The sequence below is a fragment of the Amblyomma americanum genome, chromosome 4 (assembly GCF_052857255.1).
Source record: "Amblyomma americanum isolate KBUSLIRL-KWMA chromosome 4, ASM5285725v1, whole genome shotgun sequence".
NCBI lineage: Eukaryota > Metazoa > Arthropoda > Arachnida > Ixodida > Ixodidae > Amblyomma > Amblyomma americanum.
The window spans coordinates 175,771,333-175,790,003 of record NC_135500.1 but is presented as its reverse complement, the minus strand read 5'-3'; the positions used below and the strand labels follow the sequence as shown (position 1 = coordinate 175,790,003).

The following is an 18,671-nucleotide window of genomic DNA, read 5'->3' as shown; positions in this document are numbered from 1 at the left end:
AGTAGCATTTTGATAACCAAAGCCCTCTTTTTTTTCAAGAAGGAAGCGCCGTCTGGTGGCGTGAATGCGCGTTTAGGAATGAGTAAACCAGCAGGTGGCTGGCAGGGTTGGCACAGAGACAAATTAACGCCTGGAATAAGCGGCAGGAGCTGGGAGTGGTGTGCGTCTGAACTGCTGCTTACATGAGTTTGGACCCCTATTGCTTGAACGTTTATTGAGTAAACAACGAGAAACACTACGCTTGTAAGTCGAAAGCTTTTCATTCTGAGGAACAGTTAACAGTGCAGTTAACTCGGCCTCACAAGCTGGTTTTATCTTCGGCGAGTTAGTTTTGAGCCGACTGCATTTTGACAGTTATAACGCAGCCATAACGGACTTTTTGGTCCGAGATATTCTCAACAGATGACATATGGTTTTGAACAACCAAAAGTGCTACAGTTGACTGTGCGAGATACCTCCGAAGCAATACGTCAGAGTTACACCACGCCCCGAAATGTTTTTGATGACAGAAAGAGTTGTCTACTTAAATGAGGTAATAAGCATCTAAGGTCGCGTATTAATATAAATATCTTCAAGACACCCGGAAGATAATGCGGCGCCGAGTAGCTCATAACTGGCCATGCTGACGCTGGAACAACTGCCGTGCGTTTTCAAAAGCGCACCTTTCGATCCCCTTCACACGACTACCGATGTCCCAACAGCTCGGCTTTGGGTATATATACGGTCAGCGCTGAAATACAAAAGACACGATGTACATATATCAGCTCGCTGTTCCATGTGTGATCGTCCACTTTCATGCTCGCTGACCGCAGAAAAACAAGGCATTGTCGTATCTTTATCAATGTCCTTTCTCGGAGGTTTTCCTACGTGATAGTTTTGAGGAAATCCATTCATCCTACAGGTGTATGTGAGTAGGGCTAATATCGACCACACTTCGTCGCTGCCCACAACACGACACGGGAGCGCTAACATAGAGAACATGCTGCTACTTTCTTATTACTGTTTCTTCCAGTTCAGAAAATTAACAAAACTAGAAGCAAACAAAACAAAACAACGCTTCACTGAGCCACACTGTACGCCTTCCATCGAGCGTCTGTATTTATGCGGTGGTCATAGCTACCTCCCGCTCACGATAAGGACGCAGAGAATACGTGGTACCGTATAAGCGGTGTTAATTGCGCCGTACGTAGAATCTATTATGACACCCTTCAGAATGACTGCGTCATGCAGTTTAGGTTAGCGACCGCACTGGGAAGCCGGCACACAACACGTAAGGATAGGCAAGTGTGCAACATTGACGACAACCCGAAACGGGGTAAAAAATGTGCGCAGTGAAAAAGCCACTTTGATTGGACGAAGAAAAGTCGCGATTAGCTCGACTGGCAACAGACGCGGCTTGTTCTTCGCGTCACGTCGGACATTGGTTGATGTTGTCTGGCTGAGCGGCCCTTGCCAACGCGGGAGTATAGTACACGGCGGCGTTAACGCCGCACAGCCTCCCAAGGGTGCTATGAAGCGCCAAATGAAAACGAATAGTTCCCGGAAAACTCCGCTGGGCGCCTGCGGGGTTCCGGCCAGTGAAGGGTGAAATGCAAGCCGATGGGCATACATCACGCCGCTGCACCGACGGCAGTCAAATTGAAAAGCGCCGAGACTAAGGCGAAAGGGAAGTAAGCAGCGCGGAGTCTGGGCGCGTGCCGCTTATTGAGGCGACCCGAAGATCTAAGCTTTGAAGGAGACGATACCATGGTTCGTTTCTGCTCTGTGTTTTTTTCTTTCAGCTTTTTTACTTTTTTCTTCAAATATTTTGCGACACTGCTCGTAGCCTAAAAGCATGAAGTAAATATAGGTAAAGAGCTGGAAACTTCACTCAATATCCAAAATAACTGTCGGAATTAGTGTGCTGAATAGAAGGTGAATTTTTGTCCCAATCTGGCTACAGAGCGGGGCAACTCAAGTAGAGTTTTAGTATCTGGTTATCCTGAAAACAAACACTGTTGTGCAAACGCTCGATCGCTGTGCCGTTTATCATATTACCGACGCATTACCGCTACTGGTATAGAGAAAATTTCACTCCCAATGTTCGGTACCACCACATGTGACGTCCAGTGCCCCAGCTCCCGCTGCCTTTATAATTTAAATTGTGATAAATAATAAATTTCAGTACGCATAACTCGAGTGAATATTCTGAATACATAAAGAGTGCCGCTTGATTTTGTTACGTTACAGGTGCATCCTGTTTCATTAAATTTTTGTCAGTGCTTCTGTAGGCATTTATACGCATCACTCTTGGTAGATGCACATGCACGGAGAGATTGTTTTTTCTTCACTAGATTGGGCTGGTTTCCTTGTGTCAGCCGCCATACGTTCTCTGAAAATTTCTGCTTGTTGAAAAAAGCCATAAAGAATTGAGCTCTTACTTTAGGGAACTTTTTTCTTTTGTTTAAATATTTACGTATTTACTTATGGCAATCAACACCTGCGTTTCTTTTTAAATGTAATTCTTAACTCTGTAATCACATACACTCATATGGTCCTTAGACACATGCCAGATATCTTGCGCATGCAGTACAACTAAAGGCTACCATACACTTGACACAATTCCTGATCACAATCTTTATGCAGGGACAATTTATTGTCATTGGCCCTTAATTATCTTTACCTACGACATGTCGTGGAACCAGCTTATCGTCATGTGTACGCTAAATAATTGAAAGTGAAGGAATCACTTCGCCGTCTGTGGCTCCTATCTTCCTACCTGAACATGCAAATTGTTAAACCGATATTCGTAACAGTCAGCCTGCTGACATTAATTAGCCCGTCAAGCCTTGTGTCAATGATCGCCTTCAGCAAATGTAGCGGTTTCCTTTATTTGAAACATCTGGTAAGGTTCATTGCTTGTGAAGGAAAAAGCGTTATTAGATAAGCATCGCTTGCTATAGATGACTCACGTGTACCTCTTTTCCCACTCGTGCGACTCAACATCACGTGCACGCATTTTCCTTCAAACCAATTAACCATTGCCAACGCTATGCAATGAAATCATTCGATGCGTGCGCTTCATAGATGGCGCTGAAAGCGTGAAGAGAAACTAAGTTCTTTTCTTCATTAAACTGGGGAGCTTGCTTGAGCAGAGGCGACTTCGGGAATACAAGTATAAAGCAGATATAGCCATGACTGGAAAAAGAAATTCGGGTTGCCTCTATCATGTGTGATCATTCACGCCGACGCAAGTGCATTTATTTGATATATAAGAAAAACGCTTTGCGAGATAACGCTTAGAAGAGAAAGGCAGGGAATCACCTGTGTAATTTGTTGTTTTGTTTTTTCTACCATTCACTATATAATAACGCTCATAAGGATTTACTACGTTACGGACTATATTTCACTTTAATTGCACCGTATTCAGCACAATATTACGAAGGATAGTGTGTCGTAGTATGTTGCTGGAATAAAGACGTAGGCTATCTTAAAGGGCACGGCCTAGTTTTGCGCTTTGATCTGAAAATCATAAGAATCAAGCCGATCTAATACAGCCACTTCACTTCTGCAGCAGGCAATTATGTGAATAGCGTTTTAATAACCATAACTTAGTTAATGTATTCAAAGCAAAACATGATTTGGAAAACATTCGCGACCTCAGCAAACAATTTGTTTTAAATATATGTGTAAAAAGATCGCTTCTGGTGCCTTATTATTTCTGTGGTGTCAATGACTAGTTAACCTTCTTCAACCGATACATATACAAAAATGTTTACCACTGGAGACCATGAACGCTGAAGTAGCGTCAATTATGCTCTTTAAGGTCTTATAAAGGAAGAAAACAAAACGCAAAAAGCAGCTTTCTAGCTAACGAGAACTGGTGATTTAGCGCCGCGTTTCTGAAAAATGCGAAGCTAAATAATCACGTTAATTTAGCATGTTTCTGAGGAACGCGTTAATTAAGAGCTGCCCTATAAGGTTGATAAAATTGTCCTGACTGTTTTGACGAAATCGTAGGGCCACTATTTCTTTCGAATATGTGGGAACTGTTAATGCAGCGCAAAACAATATGCGCCCTCATACAGTGAAACAATTGCCTACATGATTTTAATTACTTTTTCACTGTGCTTTAGGCAATTCATTACGAAAAGTAGTCGGCAAGCGGGCCCCACAGGGGGCCGCACTGGCTTTACGCATGGTAGCAGTCAAATAAAGGCAAGTTCTAACTTGAACTAAGCATATGTCTTATGGCCCGTCCAACGTAAAGCATGCGGCTGAGCAAGCAGGGAGGTGGAAAGAATGTTTGCTATTGATGGCGGGTCTTCAACTGCTGAGGCTTGTCACCAGCCCATCCATGCAAGCAGACATAAGAGTTTTTGAATGCGTCACTCGCTGGTAAGGGAAAAAGTGCGGGTAGATAAATAGGCCTTTTTTGTTAAGAGAAGGAAAGGGGGGGGGAGGGAGGGGGGAGTCACTCTGCTCGTGCTCGCATCACAGAATGGGGTCGCCATCCCGCGGGCGTCACGAGTCACCGACTTTCGGCTTTGTGCATGCGGGTAAGTAAGGTCAGCTGGGTTTGGAGAAATTGGGGCAGCACACGCTTCCTGCTACTGGAACATTGTGCTACTTGTGCATTGCATATGAATACACTCATTTATGAATGTAATTTATAGCGGTGACATCAACCTGAAGGAAAATAGAGCGTTGGTCAAAAGTACTGAGCCCCGTGGTCCTGTTTTAACTGCATAGTGGAGCACTTACTGCATTCCCACATACTAAGACGACTTGTAAAGTAAGGGTGATGTTCTTCTGTTTTTTCTTGCGTTACACTGACTTAAAGCTTGCCGGATGCTAAGGATGCTTTGCTACGCGACTGAAACGGAAGGCGTTTGACCGAGGGTAAGTACACTGGAAACACTCTGACACTACGCATGCTAGAGGAACGACAACGGGGTTTTACTAAGTTTCCCACTGGGGACCGGTCAAGATAAAAGAATACGTTCCCTTATTTGCCGACTGAGTATTGCAGTGCAGGTAAGATGCAGTTCAGACAGCGCACATTTTTTTGCAAAACACACCGGACTCAGAAGAAGCAAAGCTATCGACAGATGTCTGGCCTTAAAATAAGAGGAGTTGTAGAGCAGAAACCTCAGGAAAGGTAGTAATTCGGACGGACCAGAAAAATTATGGCCACTGCGGGCATCTGTATTCAGCTTCTTATTTTTTTTTTGTTCTAAAAAATACGCCAGGGACAATGACAGAAATCTAAGAAGCATTTCATGGTTGTAGTTGTCTGACAGAAGCCAGTTCCAGCCTTACCTTCGATGACAATCCGCGAAGGAGCTGACGTGGTGTCAGAAAGAGCAAAAATGTAATCCGCTGTGGATAGTCTACTAGCACAGCCTCACTTCTGCGGAGCGCCCAGACGACTGATCCCTTTGACAGAAGAGGGCAGGCCACGAGAAACTACCCGGGCAGCACTGGGGAGAGAAGAGAGAGGAAGAAGAAAAGAGGAAACTGCGTGAGCATTGCACGTTGGAAAGGCGAGAGCGACACCGTGCTTTAAGGCAGAAAGCTAGGTTAGTTGGCGATACAAATAAAAAGACTAGAAAGCGTTGGCAAACAGAGGCATGTACCGAGAAAATGACACCAAGGGTTTTTTCGTCCTTTTTTTTCTCGGTCTACGTTTATCTTTATGTTCACGCTAGCTATTATGCCTTCCAATTCGACACGCTCTTTTTCAACAAATGCAGTACACGTTCCACAACGGCTGATGAACGATGCTACTAAGTAGGCGCCCACTACAAAATTAACTAAAACAAACACGCGTTAACTCCCTTTCAGGCAACAGATTGCCTTTCCAAACTACGAAACAGCATGGGGAGAAGCATGATTATTGCTTTGCTTGCTACGCTCAACTGCCAAAGTACGAAACAGCATGCGGAGAAGCATGATTGTTCCATTGCTTGCTACGCTCAAAATGCAGAAACAAGCAAACCTCGTTCCCTGCTCTATCGCACTTAAACTTGAGCATGCTGGATTATTCGACAGAGATTAGTTGGAGTTCAGAGCTTCATTCTCAACCCGGTGAACGAGACAAAGAGAAAATATTTTTTTTCCTGTTTGCTCCCCGGAATCAATGCAGCGATCACCGTCTCGTTTCTTGAGGCCATTTGCATGTCTTCACTGAATAATATTATTTTGTTACATTCGCTTGACAAACGCGGTGTATGATGTTGCCTTGCTTTTTAGGCATTTCAATTGATTGATTGATTGATTGATTGATTGATTGATTGATTGATTGATTGATAGATATTCAGTGATGTGCTTCGCCAACTCCATCACCCTCAGTGGGAAAGCAGGAAGTCTCACCGATTGATTTGTGTGCTAGTGAGAACGGAGGTACTATATATGACGGGCACAAAACAAGCGTATTAGCCATTTTTAGCCGCCGATACAGAACCCAGATCAGTCGTGTGCGTCCGCCGCCCAACGGTACGTGATTCTATAGGCAGGAAAGAAAAAAACTAATCGTCCTCTTTCTTGTCTTTGGCCACATGAAAGTAGTACGCTCATCATTAAGAAACCCTTCGTGATCGTGGTTGTCTTCCTGTCAGAACTGCATGTTCACATAGTTGTCCCGTCACCCGTTTGTATATGTCGGCCGTTCAGCCTGCTTTTAGGAACGCCGGTCGCTTCCACTGATCGTTTATCTGCACAAATGGCTTTAAACCGACAATTATCTTAATAAGCTTTTCAGCACAGAAAACTTGTACTTTATTCAATGAATTTCATGAATTTCATTATTTTGTGAATTTCATGCTACAAATGGTCTTCGGTCACTAGAATAAAAGAGTATCTGTTCGCAACTAAACACGTGCCCTGCACTTACTAGTTACATATGACAACCATAACTCTGAGCATTGAAAAACCTAAACCAAATTAGCAGGTCGGAAAATAATACAGCCTCATTGAACGGCAGAAAAGGAAATCAGTCGTAAAGTGAAATGAAAGAAAGCGAACATTCTGCCTGATCCGAACCTTCCCACCAGTGAGTAGCTTAGCTGTCTTTCTCTTAGCTGGTTTTGGTTTTATGGTGTTTAACGTCCCAAAGCGACTCAGGCTATGATGGACGCCGTAGTGGAGGTCTTCAGATAATTTCGACCACCTGAAGTTCTTTAACATGCACTGACATCGCACAGTACACGAGCACTAAGCATTTCGCCTTCATATAAATGCGCCTGGCGGGGCCGGGCGTCTCTTGGGTCAGCAGTCGAGCACCATGACCTCTGAACCATGGCGGGGACTCCTTTTCTGAGAATTACGTGCTCTACTGCTAAGCTTGATCTGCATCTGACATTTTATTAACGTTCTTCTTCTGCCGAGTCATCTGTCGCTGAGACATTTGTGCTACCTCGCTAAACCTTCGCCTAATGAAACATATATATGCCCGCCTTTCGACGAAAAATGCTGCGAGCTAGGACCGGCCTGCTCGCCGCGCTTTGCGTCTTCTGCACCCAGGGCAAGTTGCGGACGCCACCATTCATTATGACCGCGTCCGGCAACGCGCGCCTTCGCACGCAGGAGTACGGATCGGTTCACTGCGTTAATGGTGCAGGGTGTGCTCCAACACCGGCGCCGTACCACCTTTTGCTGTTAAGCACCAACGCTTTGACGCTCCTTTCCGTCTTCCTAGATGGACGGTGGTAGCGAAGCGCTTCTCTCAGAGCTTTGGTTCCGCATTATGAGAACAAAAGAGAAAGAACGGGAGTGCTGCGTTTTTTGCTGCCATCGCGAGCGCCGTTGCTTACTAGATTCACGGGTAGGTGATACATAGCAGTACATAAAGGCCGTCGAGTGCTTATCGCTAAGCCTCGGGGGCACGCTTGTGCTCGCTGGTTCAGAATGGACAACTTAGCGTGGGAACGCGAAAACTATGCAGAACAGCATCGGTGACACAAAGGGAACAATTCCTTTTGGGTTTTTCCTGTTTCCAGTTAAATAAAATCACTCTGGTAGACAACTGGAAACTGCAGCTGTGTACACACCACCTATTTGGTCATATGTTCAATGCTGCCGCTTATGCTGATTTATGGTTTACGGGGGTTTAACGTCCCAAAGCGACTCAGGCTGTGGGGGAAGCTGTAGTGGAGGGCTCCGGAAATTTCGACCACCTGGGGTTCTTTAGCATGCACTGACATCGCACAGTACACGGGCCTCTAGGATTTCGCCTCTATCGAAATACGACCGCAGCGGCCGGGATAGAACTCACGTATTTCGGGTCAGCAGACGAGTTTATGCAAATTTTTTGCGAAGGTTACTAGCATGTCCCGCTTGACTCTGTCCTGTGGGAAAATATTGTAGCGCTTCTATTGGTGCGCCTAAGAGTCTGGCTGTCACTTCAGAACGAAACATTTGTAAATCCTTCACACGAACACATTTCAATTCCGTTGATGATAATTGCATGGTTCGGACAGGATAAAGTTGAATAAAAGTGAATCTGTGTAGAAGATGCTGTAATATTAGCGACTCTGGGCGACAGTTTTTTAAAAGCATGTTTCGGAGCTCCTCAGAATGTGCTTCAAAAGATCACCTCTTCGCGTTGAAAATATTTAAGCGAACTAGTAAGCAACCCAAGAGTAATCGAAATCAAAGAAAGCTTAAAATAATTTTTTTTTTAATTTCTAGTGTTCCTTAATAGAAAATTATTAGTGTAATCACATAATTGCCGAACTATATTTTATAAGAAATTAGAAGAAAATGCAACCAGATTCCGCCGGTGGGGCTGGAAACGATGACCTCCGAACTTCCCGTACGGTGCCCTGTCAACTTAGATACGGCAGCGCCTTTAAAATATTCTACATTGGGGGATACTTCGTGTTAGTGCTACATCTACTCAGCAGCAGTATCTGTGCAGCATGTGGAGGAATTCTGAATAAGCCGCTAGTTTGTTTACTCCACTAAGTTTTACGATTGATTTTGAGGTTTTAATTTATTGCCAAAATTTGACTGCAAACGAAACATTTTACTTCTGCACGAAACTCATTTTTCAGTTGTGCATCCAACTGAAGTCCTGAGCAACAGTACAGAGTCTTGCAGCGCAATGGTAAAATTACTTCCTGAGGCTATTCGTACCAATGAATGCCGTCTATATTGTCACGTAGTGGTGAGGGTAGTCGAAGGAGCGATGAAGATGGACAAAAGGTCTTCTAAAAGAGAACTGTTTATTGGGCTGACTTGCGCCCACAATGGACTGAATCACTCGCCGGGGGTTAAGCGACAAGCATGCTCGGCGGTCGTCGAACAGAATGCCCGCCGCTGTCGGCAGTGCTCAATTTAAACCTGACAGCGAACTTTCGAGATAAAGCGTGCAAAGTTACTAGAACATTCCGGAACAACGTAGAATCAGCTCTGCCTGGCTGCGATCAATCGAGATAAATCTAGCCGCGTCTTTCATCGCAAACAAAGCGATAAAGTGGTGTGGCGGCAGATTTGAAAAACGAAAAAATACTGCAAATATTCGCGGCAATATTTCGCACAGCAAGTTGATATTGCGAACAAAATTTTTTTGGATTTCTAACAAAAAAATCTAAATCATTCCATGAAGTTCAGTATCAAAAGCTGACTTCAGCAGAGTTAGGGAAGACCACTTTGAAAAGAGCTTCAGACGGTGATAACATCCAGATGTCGGAACGGCTGGGTACAATAAAAAAAAATGGAATACTGGTCTGCCCAAGTCCTCATAGCGTTAAGAGGCTTCTTTCAAATATACTGAGCGCTCTTTTTGACCGAGACAACCTCAGCAGTCCCTTTTCAAATTATGACTTAAGCAATGACAAGATTCCTAAGAGAGCGCAGCAAAAAAAATGAACAAACAAAAAGACAGCTTTTCAGGAGACGTGACTAGAATTGAAGCCTTTGCTATTTCCTAAATAGTGTGAAACGACTTTCCAATACGGCTAATTACCTCTGCGAAACAAACACCAGCAAAAAAGGACTAAAAACTTCGGAACTCAAGCCTTTTGTTATAAGCTTTCTGTTCAGACGCATAAAAAACATCGAATGACTAAGAAATGTTTTTCAACCCTACTGCTAGAGAATTCGTATTTTTGAATGAAATCTCTTTCGATATGCAGACAATTTATCCTCATGTCTCGCGTGGAATTGAAAAACATGCGTGCTATTTGCATAGCAGGATGTAGACGAACGAAATTGCCTGCTGAGCAAATCGGCTCATTGGGAGGCCTTCAGACTGTTGCTCTATTGAAGGACATCGATGATAATGTTTAGTCTCAAACGAAATGATGCAGGATCTTTTTCTTTCAAAAGTACATAATCCTTGCGCCTTCCTCTAGGCATTTTATTCTCTAACTGGGTGTAGCAGACGAGTGAACTCGCTTTGAGGAAATAAATGTTTGCTTTCGTCCTCCGAACGTGACAGCTCAAATGCGACAATGACGAATATTCACAAATGAAAAGATGGAAGTAGCGCTGGTGTTATTTGTTGCTGCCGGACGGAACGGGAACATTCGCTTTTTTATGGTTCGATAGATAGGAAGGAGATGACGGCACTTTTGCAAAAAGATTTAGAATAAAAAGGCACTAATTTTAAGATTACTTCGTATGTCATATTTTATGGGCATTTCCCTGTCACTACCATATAAGCAATTCTGCCACAGCATATCGATGATGATGGTGATGGTACTACGTCGCGCTTACATTTATGACACATTTCTTGTTTTTGTCTCATATATTCCCAAGCTACTCTGAGTCTGTGATTACCATTTTTTGCTCGAAAGGGCCAACTGAATGAATAATATGCTTCCTTTAAAACAGACAACGGGTATTTTGTTGTCTTCTATTCTATTTCCTTTATCTGAAACAGTCATCCCAGCTTTCTTTACTAAGTTCTCCAGATGGCGAAACATGCCTTTTTTAATAGGTCTTGCATCTCTGGATCCTTCAAAGACGCAAAAATCTTCGGTCCCGAGACCATATTCGTTTTAAGTTGTACTTGTTACTGTTGATATTTGTTAATTGTTCTCACCAGAATTTGGTGACCACGCAGTGCAGCCCTTAATTAGCCGGCAAAAGATAACCAGGAATTGCATTCAACAGTTGCTCCCTCCTAATTATGCTTTGTCACTGGCCGACGGTTGGGCGAAATTCATCGAGAAAAGCGAGGATTAACTCAGTAGCTGATACTGCTCTGTATTGAAGACAGTGTCCAATCAGGATCTGCTTTGATACGCAAGTAACTATGTGAGATAGGCCCTAAGTAATCAACAGCGTTGAGCTGATTCGAGTAGACAACATAAAAAAAACGCTGCTCTATACCAGCTGCTTAAATCTGCCTTCGTATCATGACTTAAATCGAAGCAGCACCTGCTTGTTGGTACCTCTCACTGGGTGTTTTTTTCCATGTCGTTCTACATTCTTATGAACATCAACAGCTCGAAGGCTTGCGTTCTTATTCATCAAACGCAAATATAGGCATTTAGGCCGATTATAATCTAATACCGCATCAGTAGGCATGTACAACGTAACGGAGTATCCACCGCAACGAGACATTCTAGAGCTGGTATTGCCTTTACATAATGGCGTAAGTAAAACAGAGTTCTTATTTATAACTCCGTCTTGGCAGTAATGACCTACGGGGCCAAAACTTGGGGACTGACAAAAAAAGCTTCAAATATAAAATGATTTCACAGTGACCTAAGGAATAGAAAACGACAAGGGTAAGCTAGGAAAAGAGATTGAAAGTGACGCGGATTAGAGAAGAAAATCGAGTACTTGACGTCTTAGCAGAACTAAAAAGAAATACTTATGCTGGAGGTAATTTGAAAACATCGGGAGATGTTTTTTCCGGGAGTATAATCTGCATGATGGTGGTGGGCCCTATTTTTGTACAAAACAATTTCTTGAACGCTGACCACATATATGGTAGTATTAACAAACTCACATGAAAAAAAATTTCGCAGAGACCACGAAAAGTAGTGACGCTATTTTGCGGCGCTGACATGCAAATACTAAAACAAGCGCTGCCTAATGGAGGGGGATAACACTTATTGCGGCTAATTCCAAAAAGAGCTTAAATTTTTCTTTCTTTTGAGCATATAAAAAATGAGTTTCATCAATTGTGTTTTTATTATTTTTCCCAATCAATGACTTTGTTACGCTATGAATTCCGAGTTCGCTTGTTTCTTTGGATTAACACGTGGGTTTATCAGCGGAAGCGACATTTACGACAGCACAAAGTGTGTTAATGTCACCGCGAAGGAAAGGTACCCTGGAAATATACAAAAGACAAATATATAAAATGAACCCGCCCAAATTAATGAGACATTCTTCCGAAATCTGCCGTCACGTTAGAATATTTGTGCAGACTATGTTATGCACGGATTAGCATCGGCCAACTTCGTCTCTCATTTAGGCGCATACGAAAGCACTGGAGCGCTAGTCATGTTATGACGGCTTATAAAGATTTATTCAGCAGTTTTTTTCTTTTCGGCGCATTCGAGGGGACTTATTTTTCATTATTATCATTATTCTTTATTGTTGTCCCACTGCCCTCGCGTGTTAAGCTGGTCCTCTCTTTTAATATTAAAGAGGGTTTTTATTTAATATTGAGCGTTGATGTAGCAGCAAAACAGTATGCACCACATCGAAACAAGCGTACCAGTAATTCCTATGCTTGAATTTTACAAAAGCCCTTTTTGACAACCTTCTCAGTCACGTGAAAACGTCTGGTTAACATGACGGAAGCCAACAGCCACCCGTTGTCATAACGAGGACCTCTTTTTCCTTCACTTGTATGCTTAATCGCCTAGTTAGGGGGCAGTAACAATATATAATATTTCACTCCTTTATCAAGAATGCATAGCGTTAAACATTTAAAAGATGATTACCGGTGTTTTAGATAAGCTTGCCTCACTACGAACAACGAAGCACTTTAGTATAGTATTTGAACAGGGAAGAAATGCGGTAGGTGATTCCGAAAATATCGACTTCCTGAAGTTTGTTTCGCTCATATTTAAAGTCTGCTACACCAACGCTCGCTTAAAGCAGGCCGTCAAAGACCTTTCCGCTCACGTCTTAATGCTAACCTCCCTACCCTCATTCATTTCCTTAAATTTGAAAGTAAACCTGTCATCATAAACATGGGCTTTTTATGCGTTCTAAGCACTTAGAGCATTCATCTTATCAGTAACGGGCATATCTAATTTTCACAACGCTCAGCTGCTTCACTGAGAGGTAGGGGATCAGTTGCACGGCGGATAGGGAATCACGTGTTCATATTGTCACGTCTCCCATGTACGTCACAAGGCTGTCACCCCGATGAATGAAATAAACGTGGTGGCGCAAATTAACAGGGCTCGAGAGATGAGTCAGTAGCACGCAGACTGGCTCCAGGATTTTTATGATATAATCAATGTTTGCCTACAGCTCTGTATTTCAAACATGTGTCCCAAATGATTAAATAAAAAACAAAAGGATTATTTCGTTACGTGCTAAGTTAGTCTTGACATAATCACAATGTACAGCAACACACATTGAATTATGATACTAGCACAACTGCCGTCAAAGAGTATTTCACTGCCAGCATACGAAAGAAACAGAAATCGTGTTTATCTAGAATGCTGGCGCAATTTTCAAAAATTTTTGTTAATCAATGATGCTTTTTAAACAGCGTACCGCCTCACCGACAGCCTTACACTAGGAATTACACACTCCGACTGCAATGCTTTCTGGGATCATTGGGCAAATAGCAAGCGGCTTTGTACCTCGTACAAAAGAAGAGAACAATGCTGTGCGTATCCCACATAATTAGTTGGTTTAATACCCCAATTACGTTCCGCCGTTAAAACTGGGAGCTTTGAAAACCGGGAGCCGCCTTTCTCATAGATAGGCGAAAACCGCCATTTTCCGTCCCATTTATCCAATTAGAAGGCCAGCATAGTTCGCGTCGGTCAGTGGGACGTCACAAAAGAGCCCATTACTAACTGCAACGGCGTTTTTTTCCAGTTAACTGGCACTGGCCATGCTTTCAGCAGCCACGTACGTCGATCGATAAGGCTTCAAAGACAACACAAGCTGCCCTGATCCTTCACCTACGTTATGTCCACAGTGACATCACGGCACTTGCGTAAAGTACTTAAGTTCATTATCATCGAGCAGACTATTTTTGCGATGTGAATGCGAAACCTTCCCGAAGAAGGAGTTAAAATGATTACAGACACAGAGATGTAACAAGAGTGCTTGAGAAAAATAATGAACGCGACTTGATAGCCAGGGCTTCTTGACTGCGCGACTGAGAGCAGTGGTATTAAGAGATCAGGAGTACTGAGCGGAATGCTCTGTGCGCCTTAATCATCTCCCTCTACAAAGTGCTTTCCCTCTCTTAGAAGTCGTAAGCAGCACTAAAGGAACATCATAATAACATTCCAGACCCGCTCGTCGCTAACGACCTTTTCCTTCGAAACCCACAAATGTAGCCAATGAAGGCAACGAAAAGTGGATTTGATACTGCATTTTACGAGCACTTTACGGGCACGAAATCCCAGTAAAAAGAAAGTATGTCTCATGCAACATTATAAAAAATTGATTCTGTCACCCTTGGCTGGTTCTACCCAATTATACGCTGTTTACATATGCTTAGACTAGCGAAAGGAATGCCTCTTTACACGCATAGAGCATGGAAACCGCCATTTATTTCAATGAGCTCACTAAGTTTCAATCAGTTTACAAACAAAAATTAAAAGGCTAACATTTGTTACTGCTTTTTTGTTTACGAAGATCAATGTGAATAGAATCACCACACTTACTGAAACGGCATGCTGCAAGTTCGCGTAGAAAGCTAGTGTGTAGTAAATAACGCCCTGACGTCAAACATGTCGCCAGCAGTCAATCTTCTTCACCAGCTATCTCCTAAAAAAATTATGTATAGCATGATATGAGGCGCATAATAAAAAAAAATTAGAAGATCAATGAGGTTGACGCAGGAGAATATGCGCTTGCATTAATGTTCCTTCTGATGGAGCAGCCGCTACCCCTCACGACTTCTGACCGAGCGAGAGAGTGGGTTGGTACAGACCGTCAATCACCGTGTGACACGCCGCACACCCACTCCGGGCTCCCGATTCACTCTACCCATCGCCTTCCACCTTTCCTTAGTTAAAGTGGAGAGGGGATTTCCTCTCTCTCTCTCTCCACTTTGCCACCTGCCAAGCGAGTCTTTTGAAGGACGGACCAACAGACAGATGAACCGATTTTACTAAGATGGGCGTTCTAATACTAATCGATTAAATATCATTAACAGCTTGCATCGACTGCACCTCACTCTTGGAGAGCTGCTATCGGTCTGTCGCGATGAAAATTGTTGTTGAAGTCTACTTAGGGTTGATTTGGCACTCTCCAGTAAGCTGCGCTAGAAATTCGCTTGATTTTTTTCGTTTCGCAAAGAAAATTGCCGCGATATTTCTTATCCCTGTGCGTTAGGTTGCGTGTAACCGACTATATGCGTTATGGAACAATCTCATCGGTGAAAATTCTTATCTGATAAGATGGCAAGCTTCCCGAAAGCGACCTTTATTCAACGCCCTCCATTCAAAGCTCTGCATCTGTCAGGACAGCAATTTCGCTCATACAGCGACGCAGCGTGGCAAAGCTCCCATGGCTAGAACTGCCACGCGTGTCAGCGGAACGAACATCGGTTCGCCTACTTGTTCTCCTGACACTCACTGTCCAAGGAGGCAGTCACAGTCATGACGAGCAAAACGCATTGCGGCTCTGGCTTGGCTGCAGTGAACCTTCCTCGCTCGGGGAAGTGCACACGCGGCTCCTTGACTGCGCGATCCGCAACGCCCACCAAGCGCTTCGGGCATCTTAGGGCTGGTGTGGCCGAGAAGACGAAACTGAATACGCAGTGGGAAGAAGGCGGGGATCACCGGAACCAGTTTAATTATTAATATTCCTATTTTTGCGATTATGTCTCCTTATCATCAATTTATGATCCATGGCACCGACTTCTAATGGCACCCCAGTTATCGCAGAGGCGGACCATCGCTTCAGCTGATGAATAAAGGCAAAACCAATAATGAAACAGACAGGGGTTAATCGACGAAAAATGGTACAGAAGTCGGCCTCTGTTAAGATAGCCTGACCCTGCAACTCTCCACTGAGTGATGGGAACAGCGAAGGAGTGGAATCGAAACACTCCTATGGCGCATGACAACACCGCCTGAGAGGAAGCGCGACACCACTGAAGGCGCTCTACTCCTTACACGAAAGAAAACGGTCCGCCTATTCTTTAAAGCCAGTCATGGTTCCACCACACCTGTCCCCGGCCCCCTCTTGGTCATCCGGCATCAGCTCTAACTTAGCACGAGTCAGATCCAGTATTGTACAAAACAGGCAGTATTGACGACGAAGGCAATGTATTCCCTAAAGTCCGAAACAGCATTTCCCGTAACAGGAAGACCACTGCCTGCTAAGCAAACCCATCCCGCAAGATGCACCCCAAAATAATGAATTAATTGTTGCTTGCCGCTCTTGTCAACCTGGAGGGGCAAGTATAAGGAAACTGTGAAAAAAAAAGAAGTGTATCTAGCAAATCGAACCTGCTCTCTTTCACCACTCAGAGCAACGCGTGAAACATTGGCAGCATGACACGTTTTGAGCGCTATGCATGCCATTCAGTTCGCGTAAACCATAAATCAATACAAGAGGGGTTTATCATACTCTAAACGCTATATACAAGAGGGGTTTATCGTACTTTAAACGCCACAAAGATAATTTTACTTTTACCTAGGACGAAGCTTACACCTGCGCTGGTATCAAGATTCCACATTCGGTATCCGTGGCCACTGTTACCATGTCGCGTCTTTTAAACATTAAAAACTTACGCGCAACTAACGCCAAATACCTGGGCTCAAAACTAGTGTGCTTCTTCGTGCTCCCGATAGCCCACATCTGTCAACAATCAATAGCTCGTTCTAAGGCAAGAAGACCGAGAACTGGGAAATCCCGAGCGCGATGTGGATGTAGTGGTCTTGCCGTCATCGACGTGGACAGTTTTTCTGCATCCGGTCTTGCTTCGCCGACCGGTCGGCAGAGAGGTGTGTGATTGATCTGAAGGAAAAGCGGGTCACAAAAAAAAAAGCGTTCGATCACAACCTTCTTTGCCGCCCCTGATGCAGCATCCCACCCGCTCTTCCAAGTCTAGGCTTCGCTGCCTTTTGGCCTCACGGCATGCCAAAAAACACCGAGAATTCAGTGGCATAGCAAACACCGAGTTTAGAGTTTGATTTCGGTCGCATCTTCCAAGGTCAGTGCGCTATTGTCCCCGGTACTTGCTAGTAAAGTCTCTGTGGCCACAATAAGTGACCGAGAAAAATCATCCGCACTTCGTCTTCCAATTAGGTTTAGCTGCAGCGAGAACGGACAGCCTTTGCCAAAAGTAAAGAGTCCAAAGAGTTTGCATCCAATCCTTGTAATGAGGCTTGGAAGACAGTAACCACACACGCCGCATACCATGCAGCCCCGGTCGGTATGCGCGGGATGGACGATTCAGCGCCCCGACGCGGTCCATTGGCGTCGTGGCGTTCGTAATGATCATACATGCCCTCAGAGATTGCACGACGCGGCAGGGCCCAGGAGGTTTATTCAAACCTGGCTTTTGCGTCAATCTCGGAGACCATGGCTTATCTGTACCCCTCATGCACTCATGCACTGAGACCTGGCTCTATACTTCATTTCTCCCGTCGTCAACAGCAAAGGTACTTTTCTTATGCGTAGCATTTTTGCCGCTGCGCTGGCTCAGTGGTTAGGGCGCTCGGCTGCTGACCGGAAAGACGCGGGTTCGATCCCGGCCGCGGCAGTCGAATTTAGATGGAGGCGAAATTGTAGAGGCCTGTGTACGTGCGATGTCAGTGCACGTTAAAGAACCCCAGGTGGTCGAAATTTCCGGAGCCCTTCAATGCGGCGTCCCTCATAGCCTGAGTACCTTTGGGACGTTAAACCTCCATAGACCATAAACAGTATAATTGAACGACAATAGATAATATAATGACTTCGTGTTTTAACCTACTAATTGAGGTCAGTGTTGCGCCTTTTAACAGCTATGCATATAAAGACATGCTTAGTAGTCCTATAGCAGCGCCGAATTTAGCGGTTCGCATTTTCGCATGATTGCTGGCTGAATATTCGCAGTAGTAGCGAATATGCTTAGTAATATACCAATCATATTCGATTCAGTTTCTGGCTAAACCTTTCTTATTCAATTCTATATCAAAGCTTTACTATTGCTAATATATTCGGTTGGGAAAGGTGCTATTCTCTCAGACCTTAAGAAACTATATTTTCTCCCGCAGAACAGATCAATATATTGCCACCTAGTGTTGCCAGGTGGCGCAAGCTGTCCGCGAAGACGATGAGGTTGCGATCGTGCTATCGTGGATCGGCCGCCATTACCGTCTCCTCTTGCCGACTCCAGCTGTTGAAGCGTCTCTCCGTGAGAACTCCGTGACAATTTGGTGGAGGTGCTTGGTACGAGTATCCCATGCAAGAAACCCCTCCAGGGAGCCGTGCCGCCAGCCCTGCGCCGATTGACACCCCGGTACACCGCTTCAGCCGGAGGCTGCAGGGACTTTCACCGGAGCTTGGACCACTCGCGACAGTCATGATGCCAG

The 18,671-nt window shown here is 44.3% G+C and overlaps 1 protein-coding gene across 1 annotated transcript in view; it reads right to left on the bottom strand.

Annotated features, from left to right (window-relative positions):
• CngA (Cyclic nucleotide-gated ion channel subunit A) overlaps window positions 1-18,671 on the bottom strand; it is a 248,100-nt gene that overhangs the window by 134,460 nt on the left and 94,969 nt on the right. The window contains exon 2 of the mRNA XM_077664378.1: window positions 5,302-5,462. The gene's annotated coding sequence lies outside the window, so the exon portion shown is untranslated. The remainder of the gene's footprint in view (window positions 1-5,301; window positions 5,463-18,671) is intronic.